This window comes from Carassius auratus, chromosome 11 (genome assembly GCF_003368295.1).
Source record: "Carassius auratus strain Wakin chromosome 11, ASM336829v1, whole genome shotgun sequence".
Lineage (NCBI taxonomy): Eukaryota > Metazoa > Chordata > Actinopteri > Cypriniformes > Cyprinidae > Carassius > Carassius auratus.
The window spans coordinates 15512767-15530483 of record NC_039253.1 but is presented as its reverse complement, the minus strand read 5'-3'; the positions used below and the strand labels follow the sequence as shown (position 1 = coordinate 15530483).

The window sequence follows — 17717 nt, the reverse complement described above, 5'->3', positions numbered from 1 at the left end:
TTTGCTTTATTGCCAAATTTATTTGTACACACGAAGGAAAATATATCAAAAAAATATTAATAATAATATAAACTTTACTTGACGTGACATGATATCACAGATAACCTCACGAGGGCGATAAATCGCGTTTGAGGGGGTCTTCCAAACGCGTCGGGAGGCCCATTAGACCCCGCCCACCGAGTGACATCAAAACACGGCTGAGAGCAGACAAACGTGCGGACGACGAGTCTTTCCAGCAGTCCTCCGTTCACTTCAACACCTCTGTGGAGGGTTTTCCTTGGTCAGATTCAAATATTGTACCTCAAGACTGACTGGTGAGTTAAATACCTCATTTTAGAACTAAATTAGTACGATTTGTTCTAGGAATAGAAACAAAAGCGATGGGAATTATGTGACATGATTTAGAGTGATAGTGTTGCTTATCTTCTCTACGGCGGACAATGTTCGTTAATTCCATTTAAAATGGCTCCATGTTTCTAAACTGCCAGGAGCCACAATAACGTCGATTTCCAACAAAACAGCCGTTGAATAAGACAGAAAATAAAAAAACACGCACATTTAGCTTGATTATAGGTCGATTTTCTTTCCTTATTTCACACAGCGTAGACTGAGGATATTGGAACTTGTCGCTAAAACAGAAACTTTGTACTTCATTAACGTTACATGTGATTTTTAGTTCATTCGTCGCTGCAGATGTTTCATAGTTTTCATCGAGGTTCATCTCATGTAGATAAAGAGGGCCAGCTGCATCCTACATTCAGTCTCTTGAATATGATTTGTCTTTGTCTACAATACATATAGCCTAGCAGTTAAATTGAATGCATGTGTTGCTGTTGTAGTGTATGAATTTATTTCTATTGCTCAGTTATTTCCGTCGGTCTAACTTTGATTTGTGATGGCATCAAGTCCTTCTTCTTAATGTTAACCATTATGTATAAAATTGCCGTATTTCTCAATAGATCAGAGCTTCTAATATGACGCATATATATCAAAGACGTAACGTTACTGTAAAGAGACGGAATTCTGGGGTAACAGTTCTTTTCGATCGTATATGACAACTTCCGGCATGAAACAAATGACATTGTCCTCGGTCACCTGCTCATGGGAAGGTCGCAGTGCTGAAGAAGTGAACTCCATGTGCTCGCAGGTGTGCGGTTTAGTGCACTACACACAGTTTTCACAACAAACAAAACAACACTAACCTGTTGTTACCGACAACATGGGGCTCCAAAGAGACCCCTCATAGTTTTTTCACTGAAATCTGTTTGTCGTACATACATTGACACAGTGTTTGTTATTGTAATACAGTCTAAGCTTTAACAGATCTTTCTGAGATCAGCCTGTTTATTTCAATAGAAAAAACCCTGGTACTCAAACAGGCATTTCAAGGGGAAATTTAATATTTTGTTAGATGTAATTAATGATGGGACACTGCTCGTAAACATCCGTGATTGCATGTTTAGAGCTAGTTGACCCCGTTTGCTTGTTTTTTGTTGTCTATGGAAAGTTAACAACTGAGTTATGACATTTCTTGTTCATTATCACCCCCAAAATAATCAGTGAATCGCACAGGACATGAACTTTGTGAAAAAGATTGCTTATTATTCTGATTTTGACTTTAAAAGTGATCGCCTTAGCTCATTTCATTTTAATTATACTTTAAAGTAACTTTAAAGTCTTTTAAAAATGTTGGTGTGTTTCCTATTGTTGAAACATTAAGTAACATTTTAACTTCCCAATAGAAAAATACATTTTTATATGTAAAGCTTAGAGAGAGAGTTGGTGTATTCCTATGCGTAGATAGATGTCAGGGAATCCTGGGACTCATGGGACTCATGGGAACAGCAAGCTTTAATTAAGCAATGCTTCGGTTCAATTGAGTGTGCTCACAATCTCAATAAAACCCTGCTTATCAGGACTGTGGACTAGCATGAGGGCAAATGAGTATAGCCCACAGTGCTCTGCAGAGATAAGGGAAGACACTTTGTCTCAAACTTGCCATTCTAAATGTGTCATGGATCTTTTTTTGAAGAATCTTTATGTAGCACTGTGCCATATAAGGCTCATCCATCTTTAGAAGTCTTGGTGAATAGTGCATGAGAATACTGTTGTTGCCCTTTAAAGGGTTAGTTCACCCAAAAATGAAAATTATGTCATTTTTTTAACACAGTTTAAGATATTTTAGATTTAGACCAAGAGCTTTTTGACCCTCCATATAAAATGTATGTAGGGTATACTGTCCATGTCCAGAAAGTTAATAAAAACATAATCAAAGTAGTCATGTGACATCATAGGGTCAGTTAGAATTTGTTGAAGCATTGAAAATACATTTTGGTACAAAAATAACAAAAATGACAACTTTATTCAGCATTGTCTTCTCTTCCGGGTATGTTGTGAGTGTTTTAATTTTAAGAAAATGTAATACTGAGTGAAATGTCTCTTAAAGAAACTACGCAGTAATATCCGTCTGCAGTCCTCCTGCATCTTTTGTATAGCACCTGGTGCAGGTGGAGCAGTATCACAGGTGTCAGGCTGGTGGTTGTGTGATGTAGACAGATTCCAAGCTGCTCCTCCAGACTTTCTCTCACTGCGTGTGCGAGACCAAAGGCACAGTCTGTAGTCCTTAATGAGCTCTTTGAATGGCGATTTTCATACCAGGTATAGTTGATCAAATAATTATGGTACTTTTTTGTATTAAGTTTATCTAATAAATAAGAAATTTTGTTAAATATTTATTTCATGAAAGTGCACTTTTTAGCAAAAAAAACTAAATCAGAATATTATCAGAATATATCGATGCAGAAAACTATTTCCATATACCATGGTATTTACACTACTGTTCAGAAGTTTAAGATTAAAGTGTAAGATTGTAAAGAATTTTATACTTTTATATAACAGTGATGAATTAAATTGATCAAAAGTGACAATAAAGACATCTGTAATGTTTTTTTTTATATATATTTCAAGTAAAGTTGTTCAATGCTGTCCTATTCATCAATGAATCCTGGAGAGAAAAAAAAAGGTTTAATTGTTTCCATAACCATATTAAGTGAGTGATGGCTGCTGAAAATTCAGCTTTGACTTCACAGAAGTAAATTACATTTTTAAAATATATTAAAATTGGAAAGAGAACTTTTAACTAGTAATAATTTATAATTTTTACATTTTTATGTTACTATTTATTTTTAACATTTGTACTACATTTTTACTTCCATAATAGTCAATGGCAACCACCAAATGTTTGATTACCAGCAATCTACAAAAAAGAAAGCAACTCATACAGGTTTGGAACGACATGAGGCTGGGTAAATTTTGTCAGAATTTTCATTTTTGGGTGAACTATCCCTTTAACCTTACAGGCTGGAGAGTTTACTGGAAAACAGGTTGGTTGTTTGCATAGTGTAAGTGCTGTATAGTGAATGGCATATTTGATGTTCTGGAGCATTTGTTCCCATGAGTGTCCTTCCTTAAGTGCAGTGTAGTGCAAAGAGAACAGAGGCTCAAACAAACATCAGGCTGATTTGTTTAGTGATTCAGTAGTGGGATTTTTAAGGCTTTCAGTAGATCTATTCTACTGCACCGCTCTCTCCCTGCTTCAACCTTTATTATAGTCCAAAACACTCTGAAACTGGGCACCTGTTGTTAGCATGACTGTCTGAAGATTTGTGAGTTCCCTGTGACCTTAAAATAGAATCTGCTGTTGCTACATGGTGCACTTGTTTTTTTTCTTCTTCTTCTTTTTTCAGATGTGCGCATTGTTAATCAGCTCAAACCCATCTAATATCTGACCTACAAAAGTGAATCATTCCTGTGCTGGATCTCAGCTCTTTTAATCAATTTCACCTGTTCGATCTTTGTCTCATTAGCATTAAAGGTCATTCGTTGTGGCCTGTCGCACAGACCGTGTGGGTTTCACGTGGTTGTCCCGGACCATGGCCAGCCCACTAAAACCTGTGTTTTTGGTTTTGTGCCATGTCTCCTACAGTTTCCTCCTCCCATTTTCACCTTGACAGCTGTGCTTCTGCCTGATGGCTCAATATCAGGCCAGCCTGCTGAGATGTCTCGGTCAATTCCATCAAAATGATCATCGGGTTTCACACTCACCTAGCACTGTTTCAGATCACAGTAGAGGCTCTTATTTTATTTGCTCAGAGTGTCTTCATGCAATTCTTGAATTATAATCCTGAGCAGTAGTTTGCACTGTATACCTAAGGAGTCAGGCCTATTTAATCCTTTTGTAACACAACAGTACTAGTTTTGCTTCTTCAACATTTTTTTTTTTTTTTTTTACATGAGCCTGAATGTGAACATTTAGTATCTTATTGGCTTTTTTACCCTAAAATCCCTATTGTGTTATTAAAAAACAACAGCAATATAAGCATTACTTCCGCTCAAAAGTTTAGGATCAGTAAGACTTTATTTATTTATTTATTTTTAGCAAGGGCGCGTTAAAGGGGATATGCATTTTTTTGTACTATTATTGTAAATAACCTGTTGTGTGCTTATAAACAATGTTGTTGTTTTTTTTTCCATCAAAACTGTGCTTATTATCTAAACATGAATCCTCTCCATCCACCAGGCTTCAAATTAAGATCTAATTGCCACTTTTCATGGCCCAAACACCTACTGATGAACAAAAGCAAGTCCTACCCTACTTTGTTGTCTTGTTGATTGTAATGTTTCACTCTGAAATACAAACACATATCTTGCTCATGGATATTCTGAAGGCATTTTACAAAACATTTTAGGATTAATAGATACATTTAAGATAAAAGCAAAGAGTCATGTTGTTCAGATGAGAATTAAACTTGATTCTTGAGCAGATTCCTCAGCCCTGCTGATTCTGAAGACATGTGGGATTTCCCTTTACATTTACATTTATATTTAGTAATTTAGAAGATGCTTTATCCAGAGTGACTTAAAAATGAGGACAATGGAAGCAGTCGAAGTCAACAAAGAGCAATGATATAGTGCTATAACATGTCTTAGTTAGCTTAACGAAGTACACGTAGCAAGGGCTTTTAAATAATATAATAAAACCTATAGAAAAAAAAAAAAAAAAAGCAAGCTAGTGTTAGAGGTATTTTTTGCTTTTGTTAATTGTATAATAAAAAAATAGAATAGAATTAGAATATAGAGTGCTAGAGTTGGAGGGTCAAATAAAGATGGAAGAGATGTGTTTTTAGCTGATTCTTGAAGATTTCTAAGGATTGAGTTGGGCAGGTCATTCCACCAGGAGGAAATATTTAACTAAAAAGGTAAACCTTTAAACTGTGCTAATGCAGGTTCTCTTAAATCCGTTTAGCTCAGGCTCTACATACAACAGGTTTAGATTTTATTTATGTGTCTGTGAGCTGTTGCAGAAGGTCATTTTCCCAGCTCACATCTTGTCTGGACAGGTGGTAAATTTATTTTCTGTCATTACTCAAACCAGATTAATTTGTTGACATCCATCAAATGCAGCCCATGCTTTGCTTCGTGCATCTTTGGGGGATCTGACACCCTTACAAGGATTACTATGATAAATGATTGATTATTTTCTTTATGAAATAAGGTAAATGAAATCTATAGAATATAAATTATATACATTTTCTTTTATATATTTTAGAGCTGGATTAAATATTAACATCCATCTGCTTGACTTCATTCTCACAATGTAATTTAACCTATTTTAAATCCTCGTGCTTTCAGTACACAAACAGAGCCCACAGAATTCAATCACATCTCTTCAAAGCCTCTGTATATCTGCAGCATTGCACCAGCTCTTATGTGATGTATTTGTGAACTCAAAAAAAGCCCAGAGACAGCTGCATTCTGTAATAGGATTGTTTTGATGCCAGATATGATGTCCCCAAGTAAACGTAACTAAAACATTACTAGGGTAGGCTTATGTGCTGTGTACAAAAGACTTACATTAAGAATAAGCATGCTAACCTAATGAATTCATGGTGCCTGGGAAGGCTTTTTATGCATATTATTAAGTATTTTTGTCTAGGAGCTTGCAAAGACTTAAATTAGAAAAACAGTGCATATTGGTTATTGTTTTTTCCAAACGCTATTTTGTATATTTAAATGTGCATGCTTCTTTACTATACTTTTAATTTTAGAATACTTTTGTCATTAGTTAATTTTGGGATTTTTTTATTTATTTTGCAAATTGTACAATGAATATCCATTGAAATGCATCATCGATGGTTCACTGCTGTAATTTAGGATGGATTGTTTTCAGCTGTGAACTTTATACTGGAGCTCACTAAAAGCTCCTGTGTGAAACTGCCTTGAAAAGTGTAAGTGTGTATGGAAGACATAAGATGCTTTTACTGATGATGCCAATAAATGGTAAGCTTTAAATCGATACAGTGGGTGGCTTCCTGTTCTAATGAGGCTAAATACTTTGACTCTTCAGGAATAATGCAAAGGCAAATCTTTGAAAGCATTCTGGGAGCTCTAAGAAGGGTTTTGCTATAGTCTCTTCTAGAAAGTATCCTCATATACCCTTATATGTATGCAAGTCCTTGCTTCTCCAGAAATTACAGCAAGGAAGTGGCTGATGGATATGATGCTTGGAGTCTGTGACAGTGTGCGTCAGCATGCAGGGTGTTCCCCAGCCCTTAGTGCATGAAAAGAGAGAGATGGAAGTCCTTTTTTGGCAGAGAGTCTAGTGAATTGGCTGCACAATGCCACAACAAGAGCTTTTGTAGTATGTGTCCTATCACGTACACAACTGCTTATGAGGGGTTTCCCTTAATTTAATTAGATATACACGGAGCCACAAAATGAAGACCAAAGATGAAGTACAGCTTAATGACATTATCTTTTAAACATTTTATCATTGCTTTATGTAATATTTCACAATATTTCAGATCTAGCTGGCAGCATACAGTGTAGTATATGTCAGTAGTGCACTAGTGATTCATTCTGACATTAGTCGTAGAGGTTTTGTCCCTCAGCTTTCCACTCTCCCAGTGAAGGGGGAGGAGATTGAGAGAACATGACTGGACTGGTTTAAATTTAACACATGAGCATGCATGGAAGTGGTCTGTGGTGATGTCCTAGCATCAGAATGACCTTCCACGTAAAAAAGAGGTTGAATAGTAACCGTTTTAACCAATTTTGGTTAAAAATGTTTATTATGGATTACATTTCAGTTAACGCTTCTGTAACAAACAAATCTCCATATTCATCGGGAAGAAGGAGGCGGGAACCGGCGCACAATCAAAAACACTTTAATATTCAAAGTAAATACAAAACAGCGCGTCAGCCCCTCACGGCGACTGACGCGCACAAATAAAAGCCAAAATATAAAATAATATCCCAGGCCTGGTCCTCTCTCGTCCTTCACGGTCGTCGCTCCAGTTTTATATCCTTCCATCTCCTACGTGGGACTCGATACTAGCGGTGGGGCTCAGGTGTAGCTCATCTCCAATCACTACACCTGGCCTCACTCCTCGTTCCCACGCCTCTCGGCCCCGCCCCACTTGCCACAGCTTCTTTGAGAAAACCCTTTGCATTTATAAACATGCCACATTGGTGATCCTTACTCATAAGGATGCTGTATTTGCCTCTCTCTCTTGGTCTGAATCTCCTTGTAATTCCCTTTCCAAATCACCAGGGTTACAGCGTATGGAATAATCTGGAGCTGAGCATGTCACACTGCCTTTAACAGAATTATGCTGCTGTGGTGAAGATTAGAGCTAGTAAGAGCTGAATTTAGCAGTGCACTGATGAGCTGGAATAATGTGGAAATATTGTGGACTTAATTGTTTTATTTAATTTTGGGCTGTTGCCATAACAAAGAAATTACAAATCATTCACACAGAATTTTTGTTCTTTAGAAAATTAGTGACCTGTACCATGAACACGCACTCATTTTTTGTTTAGTTTTACCATGGACCGATGCACTGTAAAAATATTTTCAGTATTAGTATTTTAGTCTTTTTTTTTTAAGTAAAAAACTACCTTCTGAAACTTGATTTATTATATTGGAAAAGTAAAATACTAAATATAATCTGTTAATTTAATTAAATTTAGGGGGGAAAAAATCTAAAACAATTTTCCAATGGCATAAAACACAATTCTATTGATCTTTTTGAGTATTTTCTATTTATTTGTTTATTTTTGATTGTATCTTTTTATGATTCTTTAATTTTGGTAGTTCCTTTTGATGAATGATTCACCAAAGATTATTAAAATTAGATGCGTGACGCCAGCTGGACAGAACTTAACCTAAGCAGAAGAGAAGGCACAGACCATCTGTCTACATCTGTGGACACTCCTTACTGTTGATTCTTGGGCTGTTTATAGCTTCAAGGTGAGAAAGAGGGAGAGAGATGGATGGAGTGCTTTGTGATGGCCATCGATCTTTCACCAGTGTTTGCTGACGGCATTCGTGCCAGATCTTGTTATTTCACTTAGAATGTGTTTGCAGGTGTGTGTAAGAGGCTGTCAGATGTGTGGGGGGCAACATTTCTAGACATAGATAGACCAAGGAATAGTCCCAATTCACCATGTGAAGACATCTATACAAGGAAAAATTATAAAATTTTATATAATACACTGTAACAATTTTTTTTTTACATTTCTGTAATGTTGTAGGATTAGATAATCTTTAGTAATTAATATTAAATAATATTAATTATATCAAATTAGCAAATTATTAAAATGGAACTGTAAAATAAAATATAAAAAAAAGCACTGGTTTATCTTATATTCCAGGTTATATGCACCTAAACATCAACATGAAATACAAATTGCCAATGCAATAATGCACATTTTTGTTTTTATTGTGAAGGATTTATAAGTGCATGTTATTAAAGGGTTAGTTCACCCAATAATCAAAATTATGTCATTGATAACTCACCCTCATGTCATAAGACCAAACCCGTAAGACCTCCGTTTATCTTTTTTTTATTTAGTCGGAGAGCTCTCAGTCCCTCCATTGAAAGTGTGTGTAGGGTATACTGTCCATGTCCAGAAAGGTAAGAAAAACATCATCAAAGTAGTCCATGTGACATCAGAGGGTCAGTTAGAATTTTTTGAAGCATCGAAAATACATTTTGGTCTAAAAATAGCAAAAACTATGACTTTATTCAGCATTGTCTTCTGTTCCTTGTCTGTTGTGAGAGAGTTCAAAACTGCAGTGTAGTGATATCCGGTTCGCGAATGAATCATTCCATGTTACCGGATCTTCTTGAACCAGTTCACCAAATCAAACTGAATTGTTTAAATGGTTCACATCTCCAATAAGCATTAAAACACAGTACAAACAGTACACTGACTGAACTGCTGTGAAGAGAGAAATGAAGATGAACACCGAGCCAGATAACGAAGTTATCGAGTCAAGAACTGTTTCTGGTTTATTCCAATATTTAATAACATGTTGTTAAAATGTAAAGTTGCAACTGTATTATTTAATGAGCTAACATGAACTATGACTTGTATTTTTTTTTTTACAAAGATTAATAACATCTGTAACAAATGTAGTTATTGTGAATGTTAATGGTTAACTAATGAGATTGTAAAGTGATAACTATGGGTCTTTATAGTTCTTTTGCACTTTAATACCGTTTACCATGACTAAATCATGAGCAATTAATCGCAACAGGAAAATTTGATACCGGCATATCCCTATTTTGACGTATTAACAGGGTTTAGAGCATGTCTAGTGAACATGCTTCCAGCAATATTAAAGTAAAACGGTTAAATCTAAATTTAAATTCAGGCGATTACTCTTAGCTTGTCGAGGCTAAAAGATGATTTTTGTAGACAATTTAGCTGTGCAAGTGATTCAGCAATGCTCTATTTGACTCCTAGCTCTCATTTGATCTGGGCTTTTTTTTATTCGCAGTTGTGTAGAGTCTGAGTGAAATAGGAGGCAGGAACTCTGGGAAGTGTTTTTACGTGAGTCACATTTCTTCGGATGGCAATGTTATGCAATACAAATGGGAAGATGGTGAATCAGGATTTTTGTTGTGGGTTTTACCTACAGTAGATTTTATGTTTATACTCAGAAAAGCCCTGATGTGATGTGAGGAATAAAGTAAATGTAGAACTGTGGTGTCTGAGTGTCTCAGCTCATGCCTCGGTCTGCTGTTCTGAGTCTTCATTACTCCTTCTCGTCCCTTCGGGAGCCCTCTCTGAAAATAAACATCAGCCCTTTTGTCTCTATGGAAACAGTTTTACACTTCACTGAACTCTCAACTAGAGTGGGTGAAAACTGAGGATGACATTGATTGCAGTTGATAGTTTTGATGAGGAAGTTCATTTGGGTTAGTGAAGCAAGACACGAAATCTTGACATTAATTGCAGCATTGTTCTAATGTGTGTATGAATCTGCTTGATAATTCCAGTCTTGCCAGATTACAACCAGATGCCATGATTGCAGTTTGGCCTTTGTCCTCGGCCCAGATTCATGGAGCGTGTGCGGAAGTGGAGAGCAATTTGGCAAATCTTTACAGACACACTGAACATTTGTTGTTTTCTTTTTGTGTTACTCCTTGTTTAAATATTATTTAATGCCCTTCATCCGGATTTGCTGCTGGGATTGTGGAGATTTCCACCCTTAAGCTTTCACTTCTTAATTTGTGCTAGTATAAGTTTGTTTTCATACTGCTCTGGTATTTCATTGATGAAAGGCACTGAATTTTGGAATAAGGGAAGCTGCTTTACAACTATTATTTTGCTCATTATTGTATGTGCAGGTTTTTATGAACACTTCATTTGAAGGTATGGATTTTTATACTTTTAAAAACTCATTTGTCACACCAAAGATCAAATTTTACTAAAAACAATAATGTGTTTGAAAATGTTCACAGAATGGAAAAGGAATATATTTGTGCTGGGTAAATAAATAATTGAATTCTCAATTTGAATTAATTCAAATTTTTATGGAACCGTATCGATTCTTATCCCAAGAATTGATTAGTCTGGCCTGCAATGAACAGAAGATTGTAGTGCCCATTGTATCCAAAAAATCACCATAAGCTTTGTACATTGTTACTTTTGATATGAAACAAAGTGTCAAATTTCAAAGTCTGTACATTTTATTACAGTATTCAAACAATAAATACCATTTTGGTGCTGTTTAATATGGAGTGACTGATCGCTGTAGCACCACACAGAAAAGCGACAGTGTGAAACACAAGTTAACTTACCATCTCTTCCGCTGTAACTAGTTACAGCACAAAATAAACGAATGATTTGAATTGAATCATGAAATTTCTGTCGAAACCCAGCCCTAGACAGTAAAGACATTTAAAAGTTGTATATTTGAAATGCTGTTATTTTCAGCTTTATGTTCATCAAAGAATCTATCACAGTTATCAGAATAATATTAAGCAGTTTTCAACATTGATAATAATGGTAGAATTAGTGGTCGACTGATATATCGCCACGGCCGATATTTGGCATTTTTCTAATATCGGAGTTGGTCAATGTGTTCGAGACGGGACTTTTATTTTGATGCCGCTGAGAAAGGCAGTGCCTGAGCACACAAAGTGCTCACACTCTCTCTCGTTTACTGTCGTTGTTAACAGTTCTCTCTAATAAGATTAGAAGTCTGTCTAATAATCAGATAAAACGGTTAAACAAAGGTTAATGTATACAAAAAGTATTACAATGATTGCTTTTATATTATAAGTAATAGAAAGGCAAACATTACAGTATAATACTTTCTCGTTTGCCATCAGCATTAACTAAATACGCATTTATTTAATTTAAACAAATCTTTGAATGACTAATGAATATTTAATTTTACAAACATTGCAAACTTAGTCGAATCCAACTGTGAGATCTTGTGAAGTGTGCATTTTTATCCAGAATGATCTTCGTGTTCTCTGCGTGATGGTCAGTCCATGTGAATTGAAATCTTTAAACTTTAAACTTCTGATTTTAAATTAGGCTGCTCTTTTTGCATTACCCCAATTTGAGTGTTACCTTTGTTTTATTTTAAAAATATGATTCCCAATGCACACAAACTTCCCAGAATACTCAGTGCCCTGTTGGATACAGGGTTTACTTCCTTTTTAAATATTTTGTATTAAATATTTATTTATTTGTGAAAAATACTTTATCTAAAGTATAACTGTTTTACACACTCATTTCAAAATCCATTGTCAAATGATGTCAAATTTCTTTAATTCTTTCCAAGATATCGACATCGGCTGTCAAAAAAAACATATCGGTTCACCACTAGTTTGAAGAAACTACACACTGAAGAAACTTTAAAAATCTATGACGAATCTTAATTGAATTGTTTTAAAACTGCATGTCATCATATCAGGACTTGCTAATCTGATGGTATTTCCTGTGTATCAGTCACGTTTGGTCCTGTCCCAGGGTCAGGAAGGTCAGGTTGATTGTGACAGGAGACAGATGAGGCGAGTGGAAGTGGGTTAAGCCACATCAGCATGTCATTCCACTTTACAACATGAGCTCAGCAGATCTCTATAGGCACCTCATTCATACCGACTGTCACACTTCTGTAACATCTATGTCAGTGTTTTATCCTATTCGTATGCAAGCTGAAAATTTGATCGTTCATGATATTTCTCTTGTTCTCACCTTGGATGAACATTGAAAGTTTGCTTAGTCACTTATTAGCTGTCTGTGCAAATAATCATTCCTGTCTCAGTCCGTGTTATGAAAACAGGATGTGATTTTGCTGCAAGAATGATAAATAGAAACTGATGCTTTAAATACAATGTGCATGTTTGCTTATCGTTCGGCCTTGAGAATGTTAATTGCAGACCAGAATCATGCATCATTTATATATTAGATAGCTAGCAGACTATACCCTTTCATTAAAATATCACTGTTTCCAAGGCAACTAAAAAGAGCAGATTTAATTGTGCAGACGTTTCCTTTGGTGCTCAACTTTTATTACAGTTTACTGTATGAGTGTGTGTAACTATAGGCTGTTGTGGGCTGATACCCAATCTCAGGTCCTCCAGGTTAATTAAAAATAAAAAGGGTGATTACACTTACGCTTGATTACAAGTGCAGAATTTATTAGAACTCTGCTTAGTGTTTTGCAAAGCATGTTTTATTAATAGAAATTCAATATAAGGCCCCTTTATTGACTTGGTGAGGTCTGCTGCAAATGTGACGTGGACTGAGATTTGTCTGGCAAAGTTGGACTTTATTAGACTAGATTAGATTTAACTGAAACACATTGATTTTTATTTATAATAAGAAATAGAGTTGATCATGAGTGTTTCACAAATGTCCATTTTTTTTTCTTTTTGTATTGCAGACAGACAGAGATGGATGAGCTACAAGACGTTCAGCTGACTGAGATCAAGCCTCTGCTGACTTACAAGGTGAGATATACCTTTTAGAAACATCCGCCTCATATGCAGATACACACACTAGCATGCTTGCATCCTTCTGCATAAACAAGCTATCATGATAAAGTGATATTTATGTCAGATATACACAACTTCTCTCTTGTAAATGACATGTTTTTTTATACCCTTTTTAGAAGTAAAAAGGTTTTTAATATAAATGTTAGAATAATAGCACAGTCATAAAATGATGGAAGTTAAAATTTGGTAATATAAACAATAATTTAAAAATATATATATTTTAAGTTCTGATCCATCCAAGTATAATATTATATATATATATATATATATATATATATATATATATATATATATATATATATATATATATATATATATATATATATATATATATATATATATATATATATATATAAAAATAAAAATAAAGAAAATTATTATTATATTATTATTTTTTTATTAAGTAAATTATATTAGTTTAATTAAATAATAAGAAGAATTAAAACAAATAATTAGAATGCTTTAAGAAAATAGAAAGGGAAGGAGCCACTTTAACCTCAAGCAGCAGATTGTTCCATAACCGAAGCCCAACCACAGAAAAAGCTTGATCCCCTCTATGTTTAAGTCTGGACTGAGGGACTAGAAAGAGATTCTGATCATTGCATCTAAGACTTCTGGTGGGAATATAAAAATCTCAACAACTCTGAGAGATAACCAGGGGCTTGATTATGTAAAGATTTATACACCAGTAAGAGAACGTAAAAATCAGAACTCATGTTATACATATATGCCACATGAAAACACTCTCACACATGTATACCCTCCATGGCTCCTCGTGTTTGAAATCTGAGTTTCTCTATCCGAAGTTCCTTTTCACCCCTGTGTCTGTCTTTACTTAATCGAACTGAATAATTTGTGTGGGAGTTAGTGTAGAAAGAGAAAATTAATGGAGATGGAAAAGAAGTGGATGGGGTGGAATATTATTGAAATGATTGTAAGAGAACGAAATTGAAAGGACAGGAGTAAAAAAAGATAAGATTGGTGGAGTTGAGGTGCAAAACAATTCTGCACAATAAAAGATATTTCAGTCTTCTCCAGAGTAATTATTATTCCTCTTTCAGCCCCTGTTGGCAAGAATTAGCATCATGGGATCCGCAGGGTTTGTCAGTTTCAGTCTTGCCATCCTTCTTTACCACACAGCATCCATATATCAGAAACACTAAAAATAGAAATGTAAAGGCTATACACCCATTAGCATTGAGTAAGGCTGCCAGTATGATCCACAAGGTGAGGGACAAACGTTTTATGACTGGCTTCCTCTTCCTTGGAACTAATGAATGAGCTGAAGCTTATAGCAGTGAGTTTCCAGACAGAGTCCTGTGTGTAAGAGGTTTTAAAAATAGTAATAATAATAAAATGTTAAAATCCACCAAATTTGACACATTACACTCACCTTTTTTTTTCACTTTTATCGTTTCTTTTAAAATAATGGTTGGAAATTTAATATAACATATTTTTATTTTTCTTCTGGTTTCTTTTTTGGGTGAATCATTCCTTAAATGATTGAATTGGAGTGACACCCTGACCTCTCACTCCACCTAGTGGTGTCAGGATAAAGAGCAGCAGAAGCTGAATAGAGAATAATTGATGATTTGATAAAAATGTAACATTGTTAGACATTTTCTTGCAAGTCAGTAGAATAATCAAATATCATCTCACTCTCCTACAGAATTCTCAAAACTTCCAAGACTTTGACTGTCAGGTAAGAAAAGACTTATAAATATTTCATGATTGGATGAGATAAAATGAGTTATTCTTAAACGTTCATTAAAGTTTTGTGTGTGCTAAACGTCAAGTGGTTTGATATGAGTATTTTAGGTTCTTGTTAAGCCTTCATATTTTAGTATCAAAGGAGTTATTTTGGGAAAAACACATTCTGATGTTGAGATAAGTCTGAAAATATGGTATCATGAATAGGGAATGTGATTTGATGTTACTGTGTGCTCAAACTTTATCTCTCCAGGACTCTGTAAATCAGCTCAAATATCCACAAACTGATTTTGTTTACTTGAAATAAATCAATTTAAGAGGAAATACGATGATTCTGATGTTGTAGCTTAAGAATGTACTCTAGATTTAATGAATCTTCCTGTAAAACATATTAGAATTATCCAAACTGATTATCCATTCTATTGAGTTATGGATGGTATGATTGACATCTTGAGAAATACTGTACATACACACACACACACACACGCACACCAACACACATTTTTAGTTAATAACTGATGTTTCATAACTGATGTCTGTTTAGCAGTGAGAAAACCATTCTTTGTGAATCACATTCTCCTTTTTCAGTGCAGGGGTCTCAGATGAGCTAAATATAGCACCTGCAGCTGGTGACGTGATCAGGCTGAGACTCACGCATGACCTGCTTTACGTTATATAGTGACTTTAGTTTTCCTTACTCAGCAAGCCTCTGTACAGGAGCTCACACACATTAAGTGTAAGTCCAACGATGGGCTGACACCAGGCCAGCCAATCCAATCCCTCTAGCACTGACTGAGTGCTGCAGAACACATATACTGTATGTGCTCGAGGTGGATCAGGTTTAAGGTGTGACTGCTCTCTGCTGGTTAACAGAGGTAATGCAGACTGTCTCTCAGGCCACCATCCAAAAAGTGGTGCATAAAAGCCAGTAGATAAAAGGGAAATAATCTGTTGTCCTTTTAATAGAATAAATGATTTGCCAGGGCTTATAGTTTTATAGTGAAATTTTAACAAGTCAGGTTGAATATTTGTTATGGAAAAAGCTTATGTTTCTCAATTCTATCTGACATGGCTTTGTACAAAGCATTTCGTTAAAAAAATTAGGAAGGAGACAATTTAGCATTTTATACTTTTTTGTTTACTTTAATTTTTATTACACCTAACTTTTATGTCCCAAATGTTATAAATTTCAACATTTTACATTTCTACTTTTTTTTCTAACTTCTTAACCCCTTTTTGTATAGATCCAGCAGATTTATACTTAACAAACATCCAGTCTAAATCTATAAAAAAAAAAAAAATAAATTCAAACAATATTATTTATTATATGTTAAAACTGTGATAATGAAAGAAATGCAGTTTTTTTTTTAAAGAAATGTGTGTGTGTGTGTGTGTGTGTAGGTATATATATATATAAAGATTTTTCTTTGGATTTTAAATGAATTTTCATATTCATATAAATATATATTTTTTAATTTTTCTTTGTGCTTTTTGTTAGGGATGTGGGGGTAGGGGTGTATGTGTGTACAGTACTTAACAAATTTATTAGCCCACCTGTCATCATAAATAGAGAAAACAAATATTTCAGGAATTTTTCAAAGATTTGTTTAAAAATTGTATTGTCATTTATTAGGCAAATAACAAAGAGAAACAACTAAATACTCTTTATTCACACAGAATAACCCTAAAAATGTTAAATATTTTCTTTGATAACAGCTTGCATTCTAGCTGCCATTATTTTTCTGTACCTTTCCACAGTCTCTGTTGCTATTGACTTCCAAATAGTTTCTAGTTGTTCACAAAGACGTGATTTTAACAAAACTATTGTGCGATCTATCTTTGAATCCATAAATCCCTAAAATAATTTTATTTTAGCTTTAGAAGTGCTACTGTGACTGAAGAACTTACACATACTGGTGTAGATGAACCATAACAAACATAATTAAGCACTATATGTGTGTGCTCTTGTTTTTGTGACATTTCAGGACACAACTCTATATAATGACATGGGTATGACACGTCTAAACGTTTGTGTGTGTGTGTGTGTGTGTGTGTTTTATATAAAAGGCCCCTGTTGGAGACCCTGTTTTTCCTTAAGCTTTAAGCCAATAGAAATAGCTAAAGCATCTGTGTGAATACTGCAAGTCATCACTACAGGTTCGTCATTATTCAGAGACAACTTCATCCTGTAGAGGGCATCAGGGACGCAGAGTAAGCAAAGCCATATCCTTGATACATATCCTCCAATACAGTCTCATTATATCATTAGATAGCATTCAAAATAATCTCAAACCACAACAAACCACTTCCCAGGAGAAAAGGTTTTTTTAGAGCATGATTTAATCTCTGATCTCCAGTTCTTAGTGACCTTCTCTCAGTCTCCGCCATAATAGTGATGTAAAAATGTAACCCAAATTCCTGCAATCATATTGACCTCTCTTTACTTTGTCAGTTTTGTTTATATAATAAAGCATATATTGTTGAGTTTCTTGGTAGTCAGTCTCTTGACAGGCCTCAGGAGTTGTGTCTGTCTGCTTTGCCCTCTGGTCTGTACATGCTTGCCTGAAGGTCACTCTGGTACAGCACGCTCCACAAGACTCGCTCGCTCAGATGGACAGAGTGACTAACACAATCTGATTTATT

General features: G+C 35.0%; 1 pseudogene; it reads left to right on the top strand.

Moving 5' to 3' along the window:
* Positions 1-167: 167 nt before the first annotated feature.
* The window catches only part of LOC113111168 (protein NDRG3-like), a 34788-nt pseudogene continuing 17238 nt past the window's right edge, over positions 168-17717 (top strand).